Source organism: Sinocyclocheilus rhinocerous, unplaced genomic scaffold (genome assembly GCF_001515625.1).
Source record: "Sinocyclocheilus rhinocerous isolate Xijiao unplaced genomic scaffold, SAMN03320098_v1.1 scaffold4625, whole genome shotgun sequence".
Lineage (NCBI taxonomy): Eukaryota > Metazoa > Chordata > Actinopteri > Cypriniformes > Cyprinidae > Sinocyclocheilus > Sinocyclocheilus rhinocerous.
Genome location: NW_015663246.1, coordinates 158,229 through 185,186, shown reverse-complemented (window position 1 = coordinate 185,186; position 26,958 = coordinate 158,229). Strand labels below are relative to the sequence as shown.

The following is a 26,958-nucleotide window of genomic DNA, read 5'->3' as shown; positions in this document are numbered from 1 at the left end:
GCACTTGAACACACCACAAAGATTATGGGCAATGGCTAACTTGCACATACATTCTGTTCAGCGTGAGAAAAAAATAACTCTCCATACTAGAAGGTGACAGTATATCATTAAAAAAAGGGAAACCTGGAAATAGGACTGCAGATATACAAACTATAAACAGATCAGTGCTATATACTATTTTCTTGCTAACCACAGATGGATTTGCTTCTTCAAATATGTCTGATAAGTTGCTAATGGCACTGTCTTAGTCAGGCCTTTGGGCCAAAAAGTAAAGAACTGGAGGTGAAAAATAAGGGGAAATAATTTCATCACATTAGTTTTTCTTTTCTTGTGCACCAGTCAGACTGGTCTCTCTTACTGATGGGCTCAGTTGCCCAAAAAGCCAAAGACTGGGTCCGACTAGTTCCAAGGGAGCGGAACACACCGCTAAAACTGGGCCGATTGGCCAACCATTGGTTTGGTGCTTCACTCACAGCCCTAAGAAACACCCAATATGTTGACTAATTTCATTTACTGACGAGATGTTCAGCTCAGGTTCTTCAGTGCTGTTCTCTTTTTCAGACTCAAAAAAGACTCATTTATTGAAAAACATCGAAGATTGAAACATGTTATCCCCTTCTGCAAAATTATCTCATCTTTATTCAAATAATTTCAAATGGACGGAGTTAAAATGTTGTTTTTTCAATAGCCAAATTCATCATACATATCCAACCAATTATATTATGCTCATTCACAACCTGCATTTAAAATTTAGCCTGCGCTCAGAAAACGATTCGGTGAACGACTCAAGATTCATTCAAAAACAACAATTCGTTCACGAACGAACAACCACCACCACCAGAGCGCAGCCGGAACTGACGTACATAGAATATGAAGAACTGAATGATGTGGCAAAAATTAAACGAATTATTTAATGCCGACTAGACTACTCATACCTGCGCTTATAAATCAAATCTAAAATATTAACCGCCCGAACGCTCACATACACCAAATCAGAGCTTCGCGCATCGCCCGCTTGATTAACAAAATCGCGAATGTCCTTCCGCCGCAAAATCCGCGCCGCTGCTTCCGGATTGTCAGGCTGAGCTGTTTCCGCCGCCATTGCGGGTCTGAGCGAGTCCCATCCGTGCAGAGAGGGGAGAAAAAAAACATCAACCATCTGGCGGTTTGGCTTGACACGACGAAAACACGACACTCGCAATCTCTGTCTAATCAAGCCGGCAGACCTGCATTTGATCTGTTTTGACTCGGGGGTGTCCGCGGAGAGGAGGTCGTCGCTCGCTAAAGCTAGGCAGAAATTTTGCGAGGAGTCCGGCCGGGAGGATTGAGAACAGAAAGCCTAAACCATGGCTCAAATCCTGCCTATCCGCTTCCAGGAGCACCTGCAGGTGGGTTTTTACTACGGCTAAACCGTATGAGACTCGGTCACAGCATTAATAATCGGCGGCTCTGCTGTAACAGAGGTGACAGTGCTCGTTAGCTTTAGCGCTAGTTTAATGAATGACCTCCCATCCATTTCAACGGCTGTGTATCAAAAACTCGCGAGCTGGCGGGCATCATCTTTAAACCGGCGAATTTAATGCGTGTGTGATTCTAAAACTGCTGGATGTTCGAATTTAAAAGTTCGAAACCGCCGTTCAGACAGAAAACACTAGATGTTCGAATCGAACGAGCTTATGATGCTGAAAATATGCAGTCTGGGTAGGCAGGTCACTAGGATTTTGGACACAGCCTATGCAGGTGCATGCAGTGATCGGTGAAGGATTAAACAAGCGTTATCAAGCTGCATAGTTGATGTGATCGATTTCATCGCAAATGTGTCGGCTGAATAAAACGTGACTCGGATGGTCCTCGTTTACCAATTGAAAATGTCACTTTATTGGTGATTTAAAGGGATAGTTGACCTTATAATCGTGTACTCGCTCTTAAAAACCAATGTTGGCACAATGACGCAAAAATTATACGTAAAATATATGGGTGTATTCACAGATATTTCTCTAGTCGATTCAGATCTTGATTCGATTTGATTCAAAAATCGATTCGGTTGGATTTATATCAGATACAGAACATGTCAATTTTTCTCAAGGAAAAAAATCTCTTATTAGCGCTGTAAACTGTATAGGAATCCAGATTCAATTGCTATTTGTTTTTAGATGTAACTGTCAGAACTCCAATAAAAAGAGTTGTATCCAAACATTTAAAATGCACATAAGGTAGTTTTTATGTCAGCTTATTAGTGATATACTTATTATAACCACTTGGTTTTTCTAACTTATATTAAATGAGACCTCCCTTACAGTAAAAGTATGTAATATACTGCATATATTTAGCAGAATGCTTCTCTCTAGAGCTATTTTTTCTACCTAACAAACAAGTTATGGTAATTAAATGGCTTTTCTGAGGTAAATGGTACTTGATATTTGGATAAAAGCGTCTGATAAATGACTAAATAAATAAATAAAAATATTATTTACAAGCCTTTTTATTGACATCTTTCCGTGGTTGAAACACTGGTTAAGCAATTACATGAGACATAATATGGATTTTGGTACTGTTTCTTTCAACACACCTTCTGATGTTCATTCATGTTTATTTCATGCTGTAACTAGTATTAAAGAGGAAGACATGTCCTCCGTGTTGCCACATTAAAGAGAATCAAATATGACATTTATAACTTGAATTTTGTGATAAAATGGAAAGAATTTGAAAGCCGAGACTGTTTCATATCATAAGTAAAGCACACAGCTTTGTTTTGATCCTGCATCAAATGAAAACAGCATAGACTAAATGATTGATGTTGGAGCTATCGGTTCATTAAAATAAAGATTGATTAAAATCAATTATTTGATATTGTCAACCCAGCCCTTGCAAAAAAAAAGATGCAATATAAATCAATGCTGGCTGATGCTGCCTCTCTGCCTAACATTTTTAGTGAACTGTCCCTTTAAATAATCTCTAATATTTAGTGTTCATCAACATTGATGTGTGATAGATAGATAGATAAATGAGATTTGAGTGCTAATTCATTGATATTTGTTGTTTACATGACTTAAATTCCAGTTACCGGGTAAAACACAGGCTATTTTTCATTTTTGGGTGAACTAACCCTTTAATGTAATGAACTGGCCTGACTTGAGTCATTACAGTGTATTGTCATTGCGCAGGTGCATCACAGTGGGGGAGGATGATGGGGCTTGTGAGATTGTGCCCATAGATCCCTATTTTTATCTCAAAACGTCCCATGATCATTGAAATAGACTCGCAGCAGACACATTTATGACCTCTAGGCAGTGTATTAAAAAAATAAAGTCTAGCTAGACAGCATTTTGATGCCAAAAATAAATCACGTGAATACTAAAAAATACTAGTACTGTATCTAACAATGGTAAATAATGCCTATCCACCTCTTACAGCTCCAAAACCTGGGCATAAACCCAGCAAACATTGGATTTAGCACCCTCACGATGGAGTCGGATAAGTTCATCTGCATCCGGGAGAAGGTGGGCGAACAGGCCCAGGTGGTGATCATCGACATGAGCGATCCAAATACGCCCATCCGCAGGCCCATCTCTGCAGACAGTGCCATCATGAACCCAGCCAGCAAAGTCATTGCTCTTAAAGGTAAGACACAGGGGCACTGAAGCCATTTGAAAAGTGTGTGGGGGGGACACATTAAGGCATGGATTTTTGAAATGTAATGATAATTTTGGCATGAATATAGAAATTTCCATGAGGTTGTGTGTTCCTGCATCCCCCTCCCACCCCCTCAATGTATAACATGACTACAGTATCTTTGGCTGACTATATTTCTCATCGAGACAGTTTACTGTAACATAGTGTATGACTTTTGTAATGTCAAATGACAATTATTTTAAAATAACCTCCATAATTCCAACAATTTTATGTTCATATTCTCAGCCATCTCTGTCTCGTTACGTATTAAAGCTTCTTGCTGTAATGTTTTGGTTAAGAATAGCTTTTAAAATGCTCATTGGAAATGTCTTGCCGTCATAAATGCTTTGTCTGTTCTTGCTTGTTTTTGTTCTTTTTTTGTTTCTTACTGCTTTCTTATGTTTGCAGACGGTGAGTTGAATTTCATCTATCCTGAGTTGTGGGATTTTGAATTGTGAAATGTGGGGTCAATCTGAATGCCTTTGTTGAATGATAGGTTAGCCATGTAAGGAGGGGGTTGGGATTGTGTAACATGCATGTAACATGGCAACAGCCTGTTTTTCCTTGTTTAGTGTAAAATTAAAAACATTTTGTTGTTGTTAGTTGAAGCAATATTCAGTGCTTTATGTATTTATTTTTGTTTTGGCACTTGGCAGATTACTGTTAATGCATTGCAAAGGATGAATATGTCTGTAAACTGATAGATTTGCAAGGCAACTTTCTAGATATACTTCACTCCGCGAGTCAGCTGTAAGAGTGAAGAGTGGATTATGACCTTGAAAATACTGAGATAAATACTGAATGTTGTAAGATTGTCTTATAGTTGCAGTTCTGTTTTGTATATGATTATAATGATTTTTGAAATCTTGAGTATTCAGAAGTTTGGGGTTAGTAAGATTTTTTTAAAGAAAGACATCAATACTTTAATTTAGCAAGGATACATTAAATTGAGCAAAAAACGACAGTAAAAACATTTACAGTTTTACAAAAGTTTTCTATTTTAAATAAATGCTGTTCCTTTGAACTTTAACCTGACGAAATCCTAAAAAAAAATTAAGCAACATTTTTAACATTGATAATAATAAATGTTTCTTGAGCAGCAAATCAGCATATTAGAATGATTTCTGAAGGATCATGTGACACTGAAGACTGGAGTAATGATGTTGAAAATTCAGCTTCGCATCACAGGACTAAATTACATTTTAAAATATATTTACTTGCATTATTTGTTTTATTCCTACTGCAATTTCTATTTTAAATAAGGCTCAATAGTTGTATTAGTATATTGTATTTTAGTCTCTGTTTATTTATTTATTTATTTATCCTTAATGGTGTCTTCTTTAGACCAATTGTGTTTTGTTTGTTGTGTGTGATTTTGTATTGTGTATATGTGAGCCTTTTACCCAAGACAAATTTCTATCACTGTTTGATAGACAATAAAGTTTTTGATTCTTGAATCTTGAATCTTCAAATAGAAAACAGCTCTTTTAAATTGTGGCAATATTTCACAGTTTTACTGTTTTTACTTTTTTATTTTTTTTGACCAAATAAACCCCAAACTTTTGAATGATAGCGTATTCATACTGAGCGCAGAAATTTAAGCCTTGAGAGTTTATATAATAAATGCATTTCTTAGTAATATTCAGAATTTATGGTGTTTTCCCCCTCATGATATTGTAATGTACAAGGCCAGATGTTTTTTTTTTGTTAAATAAATTACAAATAGTGGTTCACAGAAATGTAATCAAATATACAGTGACCCCTAAAATATTTGGACACTTTAAAGGTCTAACTGCCATTGCAAAATATCACATCAAGTGCAGACAAAAGCATCTGCAAACAAATCATACTTCAACCTTTCTCAGAATTAATTAGATTTTTATTGGCTGTTTGAAGTCTACTCTCCACAATTTCTACAGACAACTGACCACCAGAAAGTGTCCAAATACTTTGTCTTAATTTTTTTTTAAATGATTTGCTTTGATTAAAAAGTGTGCTTCTGCTAACTTCCTTTAAAATAAATGCTGCTATTTTATTGTTATTGCAGTGACATTCATACATTAAGTGTGGCTTTAAGTGTCCTAATGCATTTTGGGGACACTGTATTTTGATAAAAAGTACAATACATATCTGCAGATTTAGCCAATTGCAGTCCACATTTTAGGCGAGAAAAATTGTATTCTCGCATACCTGAGGTAAGGTGATTCATGTGATTGCAGACAAGAATACCATAATGGTTTTGAATTTTTTTTTTTACATGAAACAATCTGCAGAGTATAGACACATGAGATCTTTACTAATTAATAATTGATAAGCTTACTAGATTTAGAACTAAAAGTCACAAAAAATTGTCCTTCTAATTGCAGATCAAAACTCAGCTTGATGTTTGTAAATGTTTGCAGTGTTTGTCCTGTAGCTGTTCCTTTTGCATTGTAACTGCTTTATGTTGTCCATATCTTTGTCGTTACTTTACACTTACGATTTAACATACACATGTTGTTAGCATTTCGCTTGATGTCTGTATGTTAACTAATTTAAATCACACCATTCATGAACTAGCCAAAAAAAAATTGTCGCAGTCTTTTTTCAAATGACCCCTGTTCCTGAATTTCAGCGGCAAAAACCCTTCAGATTTTCAACATTGAAATGAAGAGCAAGATGAAGGCCCACACTATGACCGAGGATGTTACATTTTGGAAGTGGATCTCTCTCAATACCGTAGCACTTGTGACAGACAATGCGGTCTATCACTGGAGTATGGAAGGAGACTCACAGCCCATCAAAGTCTTTGACCGACATTCTAGTTTAGCAGGCTGTCAAATTATTAATTACCGCACTGACGCCAAACAGAAATGGCTGCTTCTGATTGGAATTTCTGCACAGGTACAAATAACAATTTGATTTTGTATAATTGTGGATTTAACTTGCCTTAACCATTCTCATTAACCTGCATGCCACAGTGATTGTCGTTTTCCTGCTGAAATGCCATTTTTAAACCTTTTCCTGTAAGCAAAACCGTGTTGTGGGCGCAATGCAACTTTACTCAGTGGACAGAAAGGTGTCGCAGCCGATCGAAGGCCATGCTGCTGGATTTGCTCAGTTTAAAATGGAGGGAAATGCTGAGGAATCCACACTTTTCTGCTTTGCTGTTCGAGGACAAGCTGGAGGAAAGGTCTGCTTATTCTTTTGAAACGAACGTCCGTAATTATGTCTTTGCATCTAAACAAGTGTAAATTTAATGTCGTTCATGTATTTTTTTTCCACACTAGTTGCACATTATTGAGGTTGGAACACCTCCGTCAGGGAATCAACCGTTTCCAAAGAAAGCAGTCGACGTGTTTTTTCCTCCAGAGGCCCAGAACGATTTTCCGGTTGCCATGCAGGTATTCATAGTTTGAATATTTAATGAATATTATTAAAATTTGTCTGTTGTCTGTTGGGGCGTTAGGTTTAACCACAACATTTCCATGTATATATATATATATATAAAACAAATATTAATTTATAACATTTATAATATTAGCTAATTTGTGTCTTTTATTTATTTACTTAATACATCTTCAAAAAGTAGGAGACTCGCTTAAGTCTCTGCTTTCTTGTCTTCTTCTAGATAAGCTCCAAGCATGATGTTGTCTTTCTCATCACCAAATACGGCTACATCCACCTGTATGACCTTGAGATGGGCACCTGCATCTACATGAACAGGATCAGTGGAGAGACCATTTTTGTCACCGCTTCTCATGAGGCCACATCTGGCATTATTGGCGTGAACCGGAAGGGACAGGTACTGACTGCTTTATCTGCTGTTATTGCAGACAATAAGAAAGTGGTGCATTGGCTTTGTTTTAGCTTGAACATTTAGGCTTGATTGGTCAGCACATTTGAATGGAGCAGCTGAGCTAGTTCCAGACAGACACCAGGGGTTTGTTTCTGTGTAGTTAGTCTGTGCAAATACTCTAGTTTGTGTTCTGTAATCTACTGTAACGGGATGCCATCAGTTGATGAATTATTTTGGAGCTCAGACCCAAGTGTCATTAAACATGCAGAGAGAGCGCAGAAATGTGATCCCTGCTCATTGTTACTCTCCCGTTTGTTTTCCCCTTCTAATTAAAGAAACCTCTCCTGTCAAACCACACAACTGTCAGTCCAGACTAGGGTGGGATGATATTAAACCTTGCGCGCGGTATACAAACGAACATGCAACAATACATTTATTAATCTGTGTTAATGTTAGTTAATAAAAAGACAATCGTTCGGTGTTTGTTCATGTTTTTGTTGCTGTTACATGACTTAACTTTGTCTGACTAGGAGCGAGACGTGGGCTGATGACATTGTTTCAGAATATATACGGATTCGCTGTCCACATGAAAACGCAAGGGCGGTGTTTTCAGATTTATCCACTCTGGGACGCGGTTTCAAAAAATATCGGTTTCACTCTCCCAAAACGCCGAATCCGTGTGGACGAAACGCCTATGTGATACAAAATTTATGCGTATACAGCTAAACGTGTCTCCGTGTTAGCTGGCAATATAAAATGAAGCAACACTATGAACATCACTGTAATTTTAACACAATTTTCAAAACATTTCCTAAAGATCATCACATCAAAGATTTTTGCAGTCTTTTCATTTTGATTGATTTATTTATTAGGAAAAATAGGTTTTAAATATCATATTTAGGTTCTTTTATAACTCTATGGTTTTTGCCTGAAAAATAGCCTAAGCAGCTGGCTTGACATTAATAATCAAACAAACCGTCCTTTTCTCATGATTCGTAAGTTAAGCAATGTTTTAATAACATTTCTACTTCAATCTGCAGTATGCGTTAGTTGATAAGATTGAATCATTTCCTTTGAATCAATTCATAGCTGAATTGTTCAAAATTGCTCACCACAGGTCATTTCATATTACTATATAATATTTTTTAAATTAAATAAAATGTTGGTAATGTAAAATTATAGGTGAATGTAGGCGATGCTCTATTACTATTTATTATATTGTTGAATATAAATAAAAATGGTAATGTAAGTTTTGTGTCATTTAATAAAAAAAATGCATGTAAAAAAACATGCAAGTTATTTATTTGCATTAAATTTATTACTTGCATTAAACATTTTGAGTTCACTTGGAAGTAGCTGTTTGTTTGAAATGATGGTACATTTATTTATTTAAAAAATGACTGTGGATATGGAAATATTTCATGTTGGAGATTTCATGTTGTGTTAACAAAAATTAAAATATTATGAATATTATTTTGATCAAAAACTATATTTCATATACCTATATTACCCTATTCCAATCTCAGTGCCTGCAGTCCATAATGCATTAGGATGCTGTAACTGGGGATGAAGGAATCCCTGTAAATAACAGCGTTTGTTGAGCCCTCGACACGTACAGTGAGAACCGTATGTGCCACTCAGTAGGAGGTAGAGACGGCCACTGTAATCCTCTTACTGCAGTCTGCACTGTGTTCACTCGGCTTCAGTCACTGACTGATGACCAGCTCTCTCACAGTCTGTGCTGCAAACTTTAATAAGTGCATAACGAGATATCAGCCCATTCATGTATGCATTGCCCTGAGGGTCGCTTTAGGAGTTTATGGGCCCAGATCAGCATCATTTGGAGCCAATCAGTGCATAATTAGGTGCTTATGAATAGAGATTAGCCAGCATTAGCACTAATTTGGTAATGCAATGGAGATTATGGGCTGGTCTTGGCACACAGAGATTTGTTTATATGAGAAGCCAAACAAACTTCACAACAAGCATTACTGATACTGAAAAGATGCATATTACAGAAATGGTGCTCATAGGTGGCTTGAGGCCGTATGGCATGGGATTGATGAAGCCTGACCACAATTTCAGTAGTTGGTATAAATATGTGTGAAATTCATGAGTTTGGACAACACTTACAGTTAAAATGTTAACACAGTCTGCATTCAAATTTTTTTTAAAGGAAAATAAATTAATATATTAAAAAAATTTAAGAATTTATCAAGTAATGATTCACTTTATCAGAGAGCTATATATATATATATATATATTTCAAAAACATGCTTTTTAACTTTTAATTCATGAAAGAAGTATCATGCATAATTTTTCAACATTCATAATAAGAAATGTTTTTTTGAGCAGCAAATCAGCATATTAGAGTGATTTCTGAAGGATCATGTGACAGAAGACTGAAGCAATGCTGCTGAAAATTCAGCTTTGCCTTCACAGGATTAAATGACATGTTAAAATGTATTAAAGGGGTGGTTCAGTGTTTTTTTTTTCTAGGCTTGATTGTGTTTATGGGGTGCAGTCTAATGTGTTAATGCTTCGTTTTTTTAAAAACGCATTATTTTTCACACAATTTACCTTATTCCACACCGCTGTGTCGCACATGTACAGAGGCTCTGAGTCTCTACATAGATCCTTATCAGTGCTGCATGCTAATTACCATCAGAGAAACAATCATCAAAACTACAAACCAAAGGACTAATTCCCCCTCATCAGGCCTTTTTCTAACCCTCTTGGGATACTTTAAACCTTATCCTGAAGTCTTTAATTTAGTTTAATTATAACAGAATGTTTTCGAGATGTTTTTGCTCCGTTCGACTGTCTCTAGCGAGAACCACTGGCATTCACTACACAGTACTTGTGTATAGGGTAGGCTATGTTTTGGACTAAACTAGCATATTTAGCCTTTATTCTCTTGATTCGAATTATAATTATGATTTCAATTAAGTTTCAAACAGGCTATAAATATTTTCTTTAACAGAAAAAAAAATTAACACCAGTTGCTGTTATCTAATATCCATTATGACTGTAATTGTATTATTTACAGTATTTGCAAACAGTATTTTCAGGAGCTCAAATAAAATGCAATTTCTTTTCTAAAGGGGGTGGTTCAGTGGTTTTTTTCTAGGCTTGATTGTGTTTATGGGGTGCAGTCTAATGTGTTAATGCTTCGTTTTTTTAAAAACGCATTATTTTTCACACAATTTACCTTATTCCACACCGCTGTGTCCCTTCTCTGAGAAACGCGCTGATCAATTTCCTGCTTTTATGAAGCCCCTCCCTCAGAAATAGGCGATGGGCTCTGATTGGTTAGCTAGCCCAGTGTGTTGTGATTGGCTAAACCGCCTCTGGTGCTCATCTAAGCTCCGGTTGTATTGTAAACAAAGACGTTGTTAATATCGCTTATCAGTTTGAGCCCGATTGAGAAGCAGAGTATATTAGTGAAGAGGATCGTGCAGAACCTGTGCAAGCACGGCTTTTATGGCCTATGTTTTTTGTTTGTTGTTGTCTCATACTTTTAGATATGCTGTTATTTGCAAATGGTACTGCTTATGTTAGCTTTTAATATACGGTTTTATCCTGTTTAAAGCTTTTTAATACAGTACGGCAACTGCACACGCGTGCATGTTTAACGCTTCTCATAGCCATGTGAAAATAAGTGGTAACTTGTTGTAGTCCCTAACAGCCGTTTTTGTAGGCATTAAACTGCCAGAATTTTAAAAGACTATATCTCCGTTTGCATTGAACTTTCAGCTTCGTAACTTTGCAGATATTGTTTATGCTCAAACAGCAACATTACACACTTACTAACGTTAAAAAAGTGAAATCGCATTCAACCACCCCTTTAAAATAGAAAAGTTATTTATTTAAAAAATAATTACCCTCCCCAAATTATAATTCTGTTTAATTTGTAGTGTGAATTATACTGTCAGTGAGTGCGTTTACATGCACGTTCTTAAGCCGATTTTGCTCAATAAGCCGAAAACGCACTTGGTCATGTAAACGCGGTAACCCGTTTTCTTTTATCGGAGTACTGTCATAAACAGCGTAAGCATAAACCGGTCGCAACAGGTAGTTTTTTTGCCTCTTACTCCGATTTCACACGGCATGTAAACGCCGTAACCCGCTTTCTGTCGGCTTATTGAAGTGCGCATGTGTGATACGTGACAGGAACGCATCGTTAGTGCAGATTTAAGCGCATCTAGACAGAGCAAACGTCTTGCAGTAAAGAAAGAAGGAAATATATCACAAAAGCAGACTTTTTCATGACTCAGAAAATGATAAAAATGTGTTCTCATCTCGTGCAGCAGAAGTAGAAGTGGTTCAGTCACAATGCTGCATTTATAACTGCATGAGAGGATAATATATGAGCTGTAAGTTTCCCGACATGTTGCAAGCTTAATTTAACATCACAACTGACAAATGTATGGAATACTCCGAGTCAGATACGCAAATTATTATATTTTGACGTCACTACAGGGAAATAACCTGATTTATTAATGAAGTCATGTAAACGCAGCTTACTTGCGTTGTCAGGTTACTGATGTGCATGTAAACGGGGAAAACTGGTTATTTTAATAAGCTGATATTTGTGAGTTATCAGCTTATGGTGTGCATGTAAACGTGCTCAGTGTCTGCATTCTGTGTCTGACACGGTCTTTGTCATTTTTTTTTTTATCAGGTGCTGTCTGTGTGCGTGGAGGAAGAAAACATCATCCCTTACATCACTAACGTGCTGCAGAACCCTGATCTGGCCCTCAGGATGGCCGTCCGCAACAACTTGGCAGGTGCCGAGGAGCTCTTTGCTCGCAAATTCAACAATCTGTTTGCTGGTGGAAACTACTCTGAAGCTGCCAAAGTGGCTGCCAATGCACCAAAGGTACAGCAGTCTGCATCACACAACCTGACACCTGTTAGTCTTTGTCAGGCAAATGTTGGGGTTTCTAATTGGCTGTTGGGTTCTTGCAGGGCATCCTGCGCACCCCAGACACCATCCGTCGGTTCCAGAGTGTTCCTGCCCAGCCCGGTCAGACTTCACCCCTGCTGCAGTACTTTGGGATTCTGCTGGACCAGGGCCAGCTGAACAAGTTTGAGTCATTGGAGCTTTGCAGGCCTGTCCTGCAGCAAGGCCGCAAACAGCTCCTGGAGAAATGGCTGAAAGAAGACAAGGTAGATCCTCTTCTGAATAAATATATAGCCATAATGGATGAAACAAAGTCATATAAAACAAACAATAATAATAATAATATACAATAAAATAGACACACCCCAGGTTTCATACATGGAAAACTTAGAAATATCAGAGAATTATAATATTGTGCTTTGTGTTTCAGGCATGGAAACTCAATCTATTCATAATAATAATTATTATTAATAATAATAACTTATTTTTATGACTTATCCATATATAATAAGAAATATATGGATAAGTCATTGAAATTGCTATAATGTTCTGTGCTGTAAAATATTTTATTAGAGATTTCTTTCTGTTTTAGAGTAAAAGTGAGTAAATCATTCTTTTTATTACCATTTTTTTTAAAGGGATAATTCACCCAAAAATGAAAATTGTGTCCTCATTTACTCCCCCGCACTTTGTGAATTTGTAAAAAAGTGTGAAACCCCTGATATCTCTATGAATTTATTGTTATTGTTGCTTAATATTATGATTCGGTTCCTGCAGCTGGAGTGCTCTGAAGAGTTGGGTGATCTGGTGAAGTCTGTGGATCCAACTCTTGCGCTTAGCGTTTATCTAAGGGCCAACGTTCCCAACAAAGTGATCCAGTGTTTTGCAGAGACTGGGCAGTTCCAAAAAATTGTACTGTATGCAAAAAAGGTGAGTTTAAATGTTTTTCCTGGCACTAAATTTTACATTGCTCTATAAACTGCCCTATTTGTGTGAGCGATTTAAAATTTGAGCTCCATCCTCTAATGCGTGGCCATCTGTGTGCAGGTTGGCTACACTCCAGACTGGATCTTCCTGTTGAGGAATGTCATGCGGATCAGTCCAGAGCAAGGCCTGCAGTTCTCCCAAATGCTCGTTCAAGATGAGGAACCTCTGGCTGACATCACTCAGGTCTAAGAGCATTGTTTATTTTATTTTATAAAAACTTGGACTGGATGTAACCATTTCTGATGATTAAGTAGGTGAACTTTTAATAACCAATGCACTTTGCAAAAAATATTTTGTTTATTCTACAGATTGTGGATGTGTTTATGGAGTATAACCTGATCCAGCAGTGCACTTCTTTCCTGTTGGACGCCCTGAAGAACAACCGCCCCACTGAGAGTCCTTTGCAGACTCGTCTGTTGGAGATGAACTTGATGCATGCCCCACAGGTGCTCCCTACAAACATCACTCACCTCGCTTATGTCCCTTTTTTGCAAAATGTTGTCTGATAACAGGTTATTTTTTGTAATGATTTTGTCCTATTCAGGTGGCAGATGCCATCCTGGGGAACCAGATGTTCACTCACTATGACCGGGCCCATGTGGCTCAGCTGTGTGAGAAGGCAGGTCTTCTACAGAGAGCTCTGGAGCACTACACTGACCTGTATGACATCAAACGGGCCGTGGTCCACACCCACCTGCTAAACCCAGAGGTACGGCCCACAGTCTGCTTGAACTTTTGCACTCAATGTTACTGTGTCATTCATTTGCATTTATTTGAAAGGAATAAGACTCTGAAATGTTGATAGTTGTGTCATGGCTATCAGTATTTTGTGAGAACTTGGTACTTCTGCACTGATTGATGTGGTAATATATTGTGCTCTGGTTGCAGTGGCTGGTGAACTTCTTCGGCTCTCTGTCGGTGGAGGACTCTCTGGAGTGTCTGAGAGCCATGCTCTCTGCTAACATCAGGCAGAACCTTCAGATCTGCGTCCAGGTGGCCTCTAAGTATCACGAGCAGCTCTCCACCCAGTCGCTCACAGAGCTCTTTGAGTCCTTCAAGAGCTTTGAGGGTAACAATGCTGAAACACTTTGAATGCACCATTAACTGATTGCCCTAAAATGAGGGCAGGACATTATAACTTAAAGTATTATATCTCTATTTTTTTTAACCATATTGATTGTGTACCTGATCTGACATGTCCATATAATTTTAATAACAGTACATTACTATGTTTTTACAATAAAGTGCCACATGGACACTTCCCTGAACAAGTTTAAACAAGCGTTTTCAATTGATTACTTGATTACCATTTGAACTGAGTCATGGAAATGAATCAGATTTCATGAGCATAATGTGATTGTGTGCCCTGCAGGTCTGTTCTACTTTCTGGGCTCCATTGTGAACTTCAGCCAGGATCCAGAGGTTCACTTCAAATACATCCAGGCTGCCTGTAAAACTGGTCAAATCAAGGAAGTGGAGAGAATCTGCAGAGAGAGCAACTGTTATGATCCAGAGCGTGTGAAGAACTTCCTCAAGGTATGACTCCTTGAACTTCTGTTTAGGCTTCAAACAAGCATCTTAATGGAAAAGTTCATTTTGTTATTAAGAACAATTTACCTTGTCTTTAACAGGAAGCAAAACTGACCGACCAGCTGCCCCTCATCATTGTGTGTGACCGCTTTGACTTTGTCCACGACTTGGTGCTCTACTTGTACCGCAACAACCTGCAGAAGTACATTGAGATCTATGTTCAGAAGGTACATGATTGCAACAACTCTTGTGATCCTCAAGTGATCTCCTCGGCTTTCTGTGTGGTGTTTCTGTAGCGGTGGCTGATTGAGCAATTAACTGGTTTTGTCAGGTTAACCCCAGCCGTTTACCCGTGGTGATTGGAGGGCTGCTGGATGTGGACTGCTCTGAAGATGTCATCAAGAATCTCATTCTGGTGGTCAGAGGCCAGTTCTCCACTGATGAGCTTGTGGCCGAGGTGGAGAAAAGAAACAGGTGTGTACTGACTGCATCAACTGCTTTTGAGAGGGATTTTTTTTTTCAACAGACATATTGCTGATCATATCTAGTGGTCGATATATTGAGCAGGGTGGCCAATACAATGCAGAAAAACTTATGATGCAATTTTTATTGTAACAAATATGTAAAATATTTCACACAATGTTTATGTAAGTATAGAAAATATTCCATTGTAGTAATCTATTTACAAGTCATTTTGGAATGTACACATAAATAATATACAGTATATACTACTGTTAAAAAGTTTGTGGTTAGTACTTTTTTGTTTGTTTGTTCTTTTAAGAAATGAATACTACCGTTCAGCAAGGATGCACTTGCTGAACTTGCTGATTCAGTTTGCACTGATATGAAATATTTAAGAAATAAATGAAATAAGAACCCAATCAGCATATTAGAATGATTTCTGAAGGATCGTGTGACACTGAAGACTGGAGTAAGGATGCTGAAAATTCAGCTTTGCCATCATAGAAATAAATTACATTTTAAAACACTAAAATAGAAAATAGTTAAATTGAATAAATGTATAAATAACACTTCTGTTAATCTGCTGAATTAGCACACTTATGTGCAGATAATTCAAATTGGCCAGTATTAGTGTTTTATATTGTTGGCATTGGTCTGATTTGGCTGATATTTGTCTGATTTTAGTCTCTGACTATTTTGATCTCTATGGCAGACTGAAGCTGCTTCTGCCGTGGTTGGAGGCTCGTATCCACGAGGGCTGTGAGGAACCTGCTACCCATAATGCCCTGGCTAAGATCTACATCGACAGCAACAACAACCCTGAGCGCTTCCTCCGAGAGAACCCCTATTATGACAGTCGCGTGGTGGGCAAGTACTGTGAGAAGAGGGACCCCCATCTGGCCTGTGTGGCTTATGAGAGAGGACAGTGTGACCAAGAGCTCATCCATGTAAGGAACAATGGGGCTTTTGTTTTAGCCGTTTGTTGCAGTAGAATATTTTAATGTTTTTTTTTTTTTCTTTCACATTCACAGGTTTGCAACGAGAACTCGCTCTTCAAGAGTCTGTCCCGATACCTTGTACGTCGTAAGGACACTGAGCTGTGGGCTAGTGTGCTTCTGGAAAGCAACCCCTACAGGAGGCCCCTAATCGACCAGGTGCGAATTAGAAAATAACTTATCAACAGTGAACAGGAAGCTTTATTTGCAACCTATTTTAGTTCCTTAATTTCACATTTCGGGGTAGAACTGCACAACTTAAAAAAAATCAATTGAAAATGATTTGTAATGTGAAAAAATTGGTGTTACATACCAGAATATAATCAGATGGTTGAAGGGGAGGGATTAAAAAATTAGGAATTGGTGATGTCACCAGAAAAGGAACATTGTTTCAATCTGTTTGCAAAAAGACTAGGAATGCCATGTCAATGCTTTAGGAAAGAAAATGGGGCAAATTTTGAATCCATGTTGACTTCAAATACATTTATAAATTATAATCTCAAAAAGTGCTTTAAACATACAGATTAAATCCATTTTATGTTCCCGCCCACCACAGGTTGTTCAAACTGCCCTGTCTGAGACCCAGGACCCTGAGGAAGTCTCTGTTACTGTCAAAGCTTTCATGACTGCTGACCTACCCAATGAACTCATTGAACTCCTGGAGAAGATCGTCCTGGACAACTCCGTTTTCAGCGAACACAGGTAATGTCATCTGTTAGAAACATTTGAGCGATGACAGAACATAAAATGATTTCCATAAATGATTTTAGAGTGTTAAACATTTGCTTTTCCATTATTTGTGTCCCAGGAACCTGCAGAACCTCCTGATTCTGACAGCCATCAAAGCTGACCGCACTCGTGTCATGGAGTACATCAACCGCCTCGACAACTATGACGCCCCAGACATCGCTAACATTGCCATTAGCAATGAGCTCTTCGAGGAGGCTTTTGCAATCTTCAGGAAGTTCGATGTGAACACATCAGCAGTGCAGGTACATCTTACATCTCAAATATCTCTGGGCTGGAATATATTCTATGTGAACACACTTTCTCTTTACTGTTTCTGCAGTCTCAAATAATTTGTTGCCCGTCTTGACTGTAGGTTCTTATCGAACACATTGGGAATCTGGACCGGGCCTATGAGTTTGCTGAGCGCTGTAATGAGCCGGCTGTGTGGAGTCAGCTGGCTAAAGCACAGCTGCAGAAGGAGCTGGTGAAAGAGGCCATTGACTCTTACATCAAAGCTGACGACCCTTCAGCCTACATGGAAGTGGGACAAGCTGCAGCCCAAAGTGGTAAGAACCAATAAAAAGTGCCTGATTCTTGTCTAAATACAAAACGTCCAAGCTAAGGTATTCATAAACATGGGAAATGTTCTAGTAATGAGATTTAATGTTGTTTTCTCCTCAGGAAACTGGGAGGATCTGGTCAAGTTTCTGCAGATGGCTCGTAAGAAGGCCCGTGAATCGTATGTAGAGACCGAGCTGATCTTTGCCCTGGCCAAGACTAACCGTCTGGCTGAACTGGAGGAGTTTATCAATGGGCCAAACAACGCACACATTCAACAAGTACGAGTCTCCTACTTTGGCTAAGCATATTCTACTGCTTGGTTAGAAATTAATGGGGCAAAATTTGCCACTAAAAGTGACACAGATGTCTCAGAAATTCAAAAAATTGTGGACAATTCTTGTTTATTTTCATAAATTTATTTTTGTAATTTGCAATATTGCTATTTTTGCAATAATGCTATATTTTGATATATCTTGGAAATAAAGTATAAAGTTAAATGAAATTAAATCAGTTCTAAGCCATTAAATATTGCTGTTTAATTAAAAAATTACAAATTCCTGCACCGTTTTTTTGTAAATGTCTGATCGATTAATGTCTGATCTTATTTTGCTTTTTTTCTGTCTAGGTTGGTGACCGATGCTATGACGAGAAGATGTACGAGGCAGCAAAACTACTTTATAACAATGTATCCAACTTCGGCCGTCTGGCCTCTACTCTGGTGCATCTTGGCGAGTATCAGGCTGCTGTTGATGGGGCCCGCAAGGCCAACAGCACAAGGACCTGGAAAGAGGTCTGGTTATACATTCTAGGTTCTTGCTCTTTTCTGCAGTTACAGAAAACATTTTAAGTTGCAGGTTAACTTGTGTTTATGTTAATAGCTCTGATCCCATTTGTTTTGGCTTATATATTGTTTACATTGGTGACAAAGATGTTGTCTGCTTGTAGGTTTGCTTTGCCTGTGTTGATGGGAAGGAGTTTCGTCTGGCTCAGATGTGTGGATTACATATTGTTGTTCATGCTGATGAACTTGAGGAGCTCATCAACTACTACCAGGTAAGAATGATTTAATTTAGGTTTGATGTCATTTTCATAGCCTGAGATATTAACAGCGTTGCCAATCATGGAAGGCCTAAAAATATATATAAGGCATTTTAAAATGGTGATTTCCAGGTCTGAAAAAGTTGTTAAAATTTTCATAATCCTTATTTAAAATACCAATATATATATATATATATATATATATAATTTTTGGTAGATTATTAGATTAAATTAGTAGATATAAATTAGTTGATAATGTGAGATACTACATTTTATAATATTTCTTTGACTAGAAATTGCTCTTCATTTATTGCGTTCATAAACAAAGTCCTACTACAGGATTACAAACAAACAGTAAAGTATAAGAAAATAATAGTTATTAATGTCCGGATAGGAGTCTTTTTAAAATGATCCAGTTATCACAAACAACTCAAAATCATAGAATTAATATCAGGATTTAAGAAGAACCGCCTTAAGAGTGTGTGTGTGTCCATCTTGGAGTCCAGCAGGATTGATATTTATGGTTTCTCCATCAGGACCGTGGCTATTTCGAGGAGCTGATCACCATGCTGGAGGCGGCGCTGGGGTTGGAGCGCGCTCACATGGGCATGTTCACTGAACTGGCTATCCTCTACTCCAAATTCAAACCGCAGAAGATGAGGGAGCACCTGGAGCTCTTCTGGTCCAGAGTCAACATTCCCAAGGTCTGTCTGCTTCTAATATATTGATTGTTGTAAATGGAATTCTTATATTTGGTTCAAACTAGTTAGCATTAAAAATAGCAAATCCAGGATAGGCATGGTGGTACATCTTTATGTATTGACTGATGAAACAAATTGATGAAACATTTCATATGTCTGTTCAGGTTTTGAGGGCAGCAGAACATGCTCACCTGTGGGGAGAGCTAGTCTTCCTGTATGATAAGTATGAGGAGTATGACAACGCCATTATCACCATGATGAACCATCCTTCAGATGCCTGGAAGGAGAGCCAGTTCAAGGACATCATAACCAAGGTATTGTCACACATTACTCATACTTTAGGTTAGGACTTCGTCAAACTGTTCACTCATTTTGACTGAAAAAGTAGTGTTTTTTTATCGAATTTAACCTTTTCTGTTAACTCTTGTTGCAGGTTGCTAACGTTGAGCTGTATTACAAAGCCACCCAGTTCTACATGGAGTTCAAACCGCTGTTACTGAATGACCTGTTGATCGTATTGTCCCCACGTCTCGACCACACTCGTGCCGTCAACTTCTTCAGCAAGGTACTGTGTGTGACATTTGCTCACCATTACATCTCTTTGAAAATCAACCAGTTGGTTGTTTTTAACCGAATGTTTTGATTTTTATAATTTTTTTTTTAAGGTCAAGCAATTGTCGTTGGTAAAACCATACCTGAGATCTGTACAGAACCACAACAACAAGGCTGTAAATGAGGCACTAAATAATCTCTTCATCACAGAGGAGGATTATCAGGTATATATACGCACCATTTTGGACACAGCCTTTAATTTTATAAACAATCTCTTGGTTGGCAGCTTTGCAATCTGTCGTCTTTTTTTTTTTTTTGCAGGAAGACAAGAAAGAGTGTTTTGCTGCCTGCCTGTTCACCTGCTATGACCTGCTGAGGCCCGACGTGGTGCTGGAGACCGCGTGGAGGCACAACCTCATGGACTTCTCCATGCCCTACTTCATCCAGGTTATGAGGGAATACCTCAGCAAGGTGAGCCTCCATCCAGAGTATCCTCTGGGTCTCATGGTGGACACGGTTTGGGTTGATAGATGCTTTAGATTGAGCCTTTTCTCAGTGGAAACGCTTTAGATCTGTTCCAAAACCCAGTGAGCTGCTTTACAGACGACTGCCTACATGCCATGGCTGCCTTCTAATAGATTCAACTCGCAATTGATTCCGATAAAGTTTGGCGTTAACATATTGCTAAGCTAATAACGCAGTATTCTAATATACAAAAATACATGGCACCCAACACTACCTGCTAAAACTGTTCATTACTATTTTTTTATTGACACCTTTCAGTAAAAATATTTCTTTGACCATTAATTATTTTCATTTTATGATTGATGATGAAAATCGATTAACTTTCTCTAAATTAAAAATAAAACACTAAAGGTGCTTTCACATTGGCACTTTTGGTGCGGTTCGTTTGGATGATGTGAACGCTGTCTTCCGAACTCGGGTGCGCCCCCGCGAACCGTACCCGAGTCCGCTTAAAAAGGGTGGTCTGGGGTACGGTTCATGTGAACTCCGGTACGGTTCGCTGCTGATGTGAACGCAATCATACCAAATCGCATAACTGAACCGCTATTAATGACGTATTATTTGATAAAAATGTGTGTTTGTGAGTGTGTTTCACTCACTTTCCTGACGAGCGTGACTAACGCGCTGCGAACAGAGAGCTGTACATCTCATTTCTGTTTGCCTTCAGCGTTCTTTAGAGCATTTGCAGTACATTCGTAAGACAGACGTAAGTGCCGTTATGTACCAAAGCTTTGTAAACAAAACAAACGGTTCAAAAACAGGGAGGGGGAGCAATCGAACTCGGGTTCGGACCAGGCAAGCGAACCAAGTGTGAAAGCACCCTAAAAGATTTTAAATGTCATGTTAATTTAGTCATTACAAAAATGTATGGTGTGAAAAATAGAAATTAATTTTGAGATTTGCTTAAGATTACATTTAAAGATTAACTTTATCATTGTCTAATGCTTGCTTAAATGTATAAGTAGGAGAAATGAGCATGTTCAGCTACATATGCAATATCGGCAGATACTGATAAATTCTTGTAACCGAGATGATATAAAATACCTTTCAAAAGTTTGGGGTTAGTAAGATTTTTTTGTTTTTGAAACATGTGTCTTAATACTTATCAAGGCTGTGTTTATTTGATCAAAAATAAAGTAAAACTTTAATATTGTGAAATATTGTTGCAACTTAAAATAGCTGTTTTCTATTTTAATATGTAGTTTATTCCTGTGATGACAAAGCTAAATTTTCAGCAGCCATTACTCCAGTCTTCAGTGTCATAATAGTGTTCTAATATGCTGATTTAATGCTCAAAAACATTTAATTTTCAGGATTATTTTAAGAACAGAAAGTTAAAATGAACAGCATTTATTTGAAATAGAAATCCTTGGTAACATTATAAATGTCTTTACTGTCACATTTGATCATTTAATTTATTCTTTGTGAATAAACTTATTAATTTATTTCCATTATTTATTATTATTATTAAATTATTATTAATTTGTATACCAATATATTGTGCATCCATACTATAATGATTTAAAGGCTGCTTGGCTCGCTAGGTTTTGGAACCTATTTTAGTACCGTCTTTCCATATTAGTATAATTTGGAATCTTTCTCTTGAGTTTTATAGTTTTGTTTCTCCTTTCATTCATGAACATGTTCAGACCAGACATTTATTCATCAGAATATTTAATTCCCTTAACCTTAACCATTACCATTTTTTTTTTTAGTAAGTTTAGATTTATGGTCACACTAGGTAATACTGATTCATTTGAACATCTAGTGAAAAAGAAATGATCGTGGAATAACAGGGAGGACATTTGATTTGTATCTTCTGTGATTTCCTGCTGTTAATTTCTTTGAACACTTCTGGTGATTGCTGCATTTGTTCTCTGCCTGCTTTTTGCAATGCTGGACTGTTAAGTTTGCTTTTTTTCTTAAGCTGCCACTCTTAAATTCCCTTTCAGGTTGATGCAATTAAGGAAAAGGTGAAGGTTCACTCTTACTCAATCTTTAACCCTTGTAGTTTGGAAGACTGAAACTTTGAAGAATCTGCATGAGTTCTTCCCTCCCATGTCACTCTGCTGCTTTTAAATACACATCTTAACTAGACTTTCCTTGAGTTTCTTCTAGATTACTGACCATCCGTTTGCCAGACGCTGTGGTAGTTCGCCTCAGACCTGTAGATGGTAGAAAGCTGGAATTAGCTGATGAACACCACTAAACTGTCATTTCATTGACTGTCTTCATTTAAATTTTAAAATCATATACTGTTAAAGTTCCTCAGCTAATTCAGTTGTAGACTGATTTAGGTAATTAGGTTCAAAATGAGATGACCGCAAAATGAAGGGACCACATTTTCATAATTTATATTTTTATACAGAATTATATTTGCTACTTGTATTAAACTAAGAGTTGCAAGGTTGCTCGATTTGTTTTCAAACTACAATCTAGCGACAGCTATGAGAAAGTGTGGTCCTTCACAAAAATAAAACCGATGTATGCTGTAGATACTTTACTAGCATGTGTTTTAGCGTGTTAGTAGCACCCTTGAAAGGTCAGGAATTGTGGCTGTTGGCTTTGCCTGCCTCTGGAAGCCGTGAATGGCTGTTTAAACCATCTCTCACCCCGTCACACCTTCACTCTTACTCTGTCTTTCTCTCATGCACTCTTGTTAACATGGGAATAACAAACTACACCTGTGGCATGATTTCTCCCTCTCAACAAAACTTTGACTTGCCGATCTCTTTAAGCCTGCTCAACAATATAATACTTTAACTTTTAAAAATTGACACCAGCTCTATGTAGAGAACTGAACCCAAATGCAACATTTAAAGGGATAGTTCACACAAAAGTGAAATTTCTGTTATCATTTATTTACCCTCATGATGTCCCAAACCTGTATGACTGACTTCCTTCTGTGAAACACAAATGGAGAAATTTAGAAGAATGTCCCAGGTGCTCTTTTCCATAACATGAAACAGTCAGACTAGGGGCTTTCAGGCTCCAAAAATAACAAAAAAGTACCATACAACTACTATAAAGTTATCATATGACTTTAGAAGACTTGGAATGTAGCACATAAGTCACAAGAGCCACTTTTATGGTACCTTTTTGTCATTTTTGGAGCTCAACAACCCCAGTCCCCATTCAGTTTCATTATATGAGAAAGAACAGCTTGAACGATCTTCAAAATATCTACTTTTGTGTTCCACTGAGTTAATAAAAAAATAAAGTCACACACATTTGGAATGACATGAGGGTGAGTAAATGATCAAATCACTGAAGGATGGGTAAGATACCCAGGACAGTCTAACTTTTGTAACTAGGCTTTTACTTGCTTATTGGTCGTCATTTATCAGCTACATCAGATTATGATTTTGGTTGTTTTATGGTGGTAAGGCACCTATAGGTCTTTTGTAAGTTTCCGTTTCTATTATTCGCACAATGACTTCCTTTTTCTCACAGGGGCATCTTTCACAGAACCTGTCCAATGAGCAGCGTCCTCCGATTTAAATATTCACACAGCATTTCTTAGCACATCAAGTGAGACCTTTAGTTTGAATAAAGGTGCGGTTACATTTACTGTTCCGGCAAATTTTTGCGGGTGAACTCAAGTCAAATCAATAGGAAACTACATGCGAGGACGAAAATATTTCCTCATGCAGATTTTGCATCAGGTCCTGGGAATTCACCACAATGACTAACATAAAGCTGCTTGATTTGAAAGTGACTTCTATGTGAGCTGTGCAGCATACATCTCTACAGTTTTGACAATGGATTTTTTCCCCCTGCAATATTTTCCAGAATTTTTCGCTAATGTGATTGCACCTTAAGAGGGTTCTGTTTTCTACATATGCACTGTTAATTAAAAGGATACTGACTGACTGGATGGGGGACCATCTACTGCTAGTACCATGTCTTTGTTATCAACTGAATCACAGAGGACACATAAAGCCATACTGACCATGTGAAATGAATAGACCAGTAGTACGTAATAGGATGCTTATTTGAGTGGGAAGTGTTTGTCATCGGGTATGGAGTGCCTTGGCAGGAAGCTTGTGCCCTGAGACCTGCTTTGAAAGCGTGTGCACCTTGTATTAAGCTTGGCTTTATGCATCTCTCATGAATGGTCCCATCCATCAGTCATTACCCCTTTTCTTCGGAGTATTTATCTCTTTTCATTGTTCCTCTGTTGTCCCTCTTTTGCACTCTCACTCATTCAGGTTGATAAGTTGGATGCTTCTGAGTCTTTGAGGAAAGAGGAAGAACAGCTCACAGAGGCACAACCCATTGTCTATGGTAGGACCCTTGCACTGTCTCTGCATCTAAGAAGGAAAAACTTTTTACATCTCCACTACAAATTATTCATCAAGCAATATAGTATTTCTTTGGCTAATACAGATATCTAGAGGCCACTTATTTTATTAATTTATTTTATTTTAGGTTTTATTTAAAATAATTTAATTATTGTTTTAACAATTTTTGCTTTTGTGTGTATTTATTTTATTTTATTTTTTTCCAATTTGTTTTGTGTTTTTGATTTTTTTGTTTAATTTATATTTAATTCACATATATAATTAATGTAATATTTTCACGAAATTTTTTGCTGTAGCGTCAAAATAACTAATATGTCGCAATATATTAGTTTATCACGTTACCTTTTTTATTTTATTTTATTATTTTATTTTAATTATTTATTTATTTTTTCCCCGATTTGTTTTGTTTTTGGTTTTGTTTAACACGTGTTAAACAAACATAGTTTATCACGTTACCTTTTTTTGTTCATTTTATTTTATTTGAAATATTTTTTTTTTGTTTAACGCTAAAGTATGAGAGGAATTTATATTTAATTCACATAATATATTAGTTTTTTATTTTTTGTTTTTTTTATTTCATTTTATTGTTTACATTGTTTTTTATTTGTTTTTTTTTGTTGTGTTTAATGCTAGCAAGTATGAGTCAAATTTATATTTAATTCACATATTTAATTTATGTAATTTTCACTCTAAAATATTTGCAGTAACCTCAAAATACCAAATATGCCTGATATTGGCTTATCACGTTAGATTTTTTTGTTTTTGTTTTTTTTTGGTATGGTTTTATTTTTGTAGTTTTGTGATTGTTTTTTTCTTTCTTTTTTTCGTTTAGTTCTAGCAAGTATGAATGGAATTGATATTTAATTATATAATATAATTAATGTAATATTTTCACTCAAATATATTTGCAGTAACTTCAAAATATCGAATGTGCCCAATATATTGGTCTACCACAGTTACAAATGCCGAGTAGCCTGATGTAAAATAATTTACAGTTGCATTCAAAACCCATTAAATGAGATGAATAACCTGTCGTAGGTAGTTTTTATATTAATGCTCCTGTGTTATTTTTCCCAGGCACACCCCAACTGATGCTCACTGCAGGCCCCAATGTCGCAGTCCCCCCACAGCAGCCTTATGGCTACGGCTACCCCACGGCGACTGGCTACGGCCAACCCGCACAGCCAGGCTTTGGCTACGGCATGTAAAGCCCTCCTGCCCACAGCTGTCCACCCATCTCTCCTTAAGTTCCTTACTAGCTTATTGTGATCTACTCACAAGGTTATAGAAAGTAAAAAAAAAAAAAAAAGTTTTAAATTATTTTCCTTAAAATGCAATGAAGGACTTCATTTTTATTTGTGTTGTCAAAGAAAATAATCGGACCACATTTTTGTTATTTCACATTCCATATTTAAGGCTACTTATATCACAAGTTTTTCTTTCTTTTTTTTTTCCTTTTTTTTGTGAGCTGATTTTTTTTAAGGGGGCATGGGTTGTGTATGTAAGTGGAGTGTCGAGAAGAGCAATTAACCTTAAAATATGTCGTGAAGCATCTGATTTGCACTCTGTCGTGAGAGGAAACTAATGTAGATTCTCTTAATTTTGATGTATTGTATGTGAAGAGCTTACACTGTCAGTCTGTTTAATGCATTTCATTATTGTATATTCTGAAAAAGGTTAAACAATATTTGAACATGAACGTATGCATCCATGGGTACATTTAGCTAACACTAAGTAATAATCTGATATTCTACACAAATATGTAGCTGTATGGAAATTTTAAGCGCATACAGACATGAATATAGTAAATGATTTTAATCCCTTAGCCTAAACGGGTTTCCCCGATCGACCTCGTAGTTGTTAACATCTCACTCCATGTGTAACAGGTGACCTTTCCTTGTATTGAATACAGTGCTCTTTCTTGTGTGAATCCATTTCCATAAATGAGCAAGGGATACATCGATTCCTCTGACTTCTGTGTTTACTCATCCAATTCTTTGTATTGAGGTTTGTGTGTGCCAGGTGTCGTGCTGTTCTTGCTCACTATTCGGAGTGTACAGTAGAATGAATACACAAATGGAGAACAATGCTTTGTCCACCTGTAAGATTTGTGTGCGATCTGCAGATTCCGAAAACGGGAATAAATTCACAGGATTGTGATTATTTTGGTGGCTTGATTGTAAATTGGCAAAGATTAAAATGAAACGCATCCATTTTC

At 37.2% G+C, this 26,958-nt stretch overlaps 1 pseudogene; it reads left to right on the top strand.

The window, feature by feature from the left end:
* The first annotated feature begins 838 nt into the window (after positions 1–838).
* LOC107728780 (clathrin heavy chain 1-like) lies at positions 839–26,958 on the top strand (annotated as a pseudogene).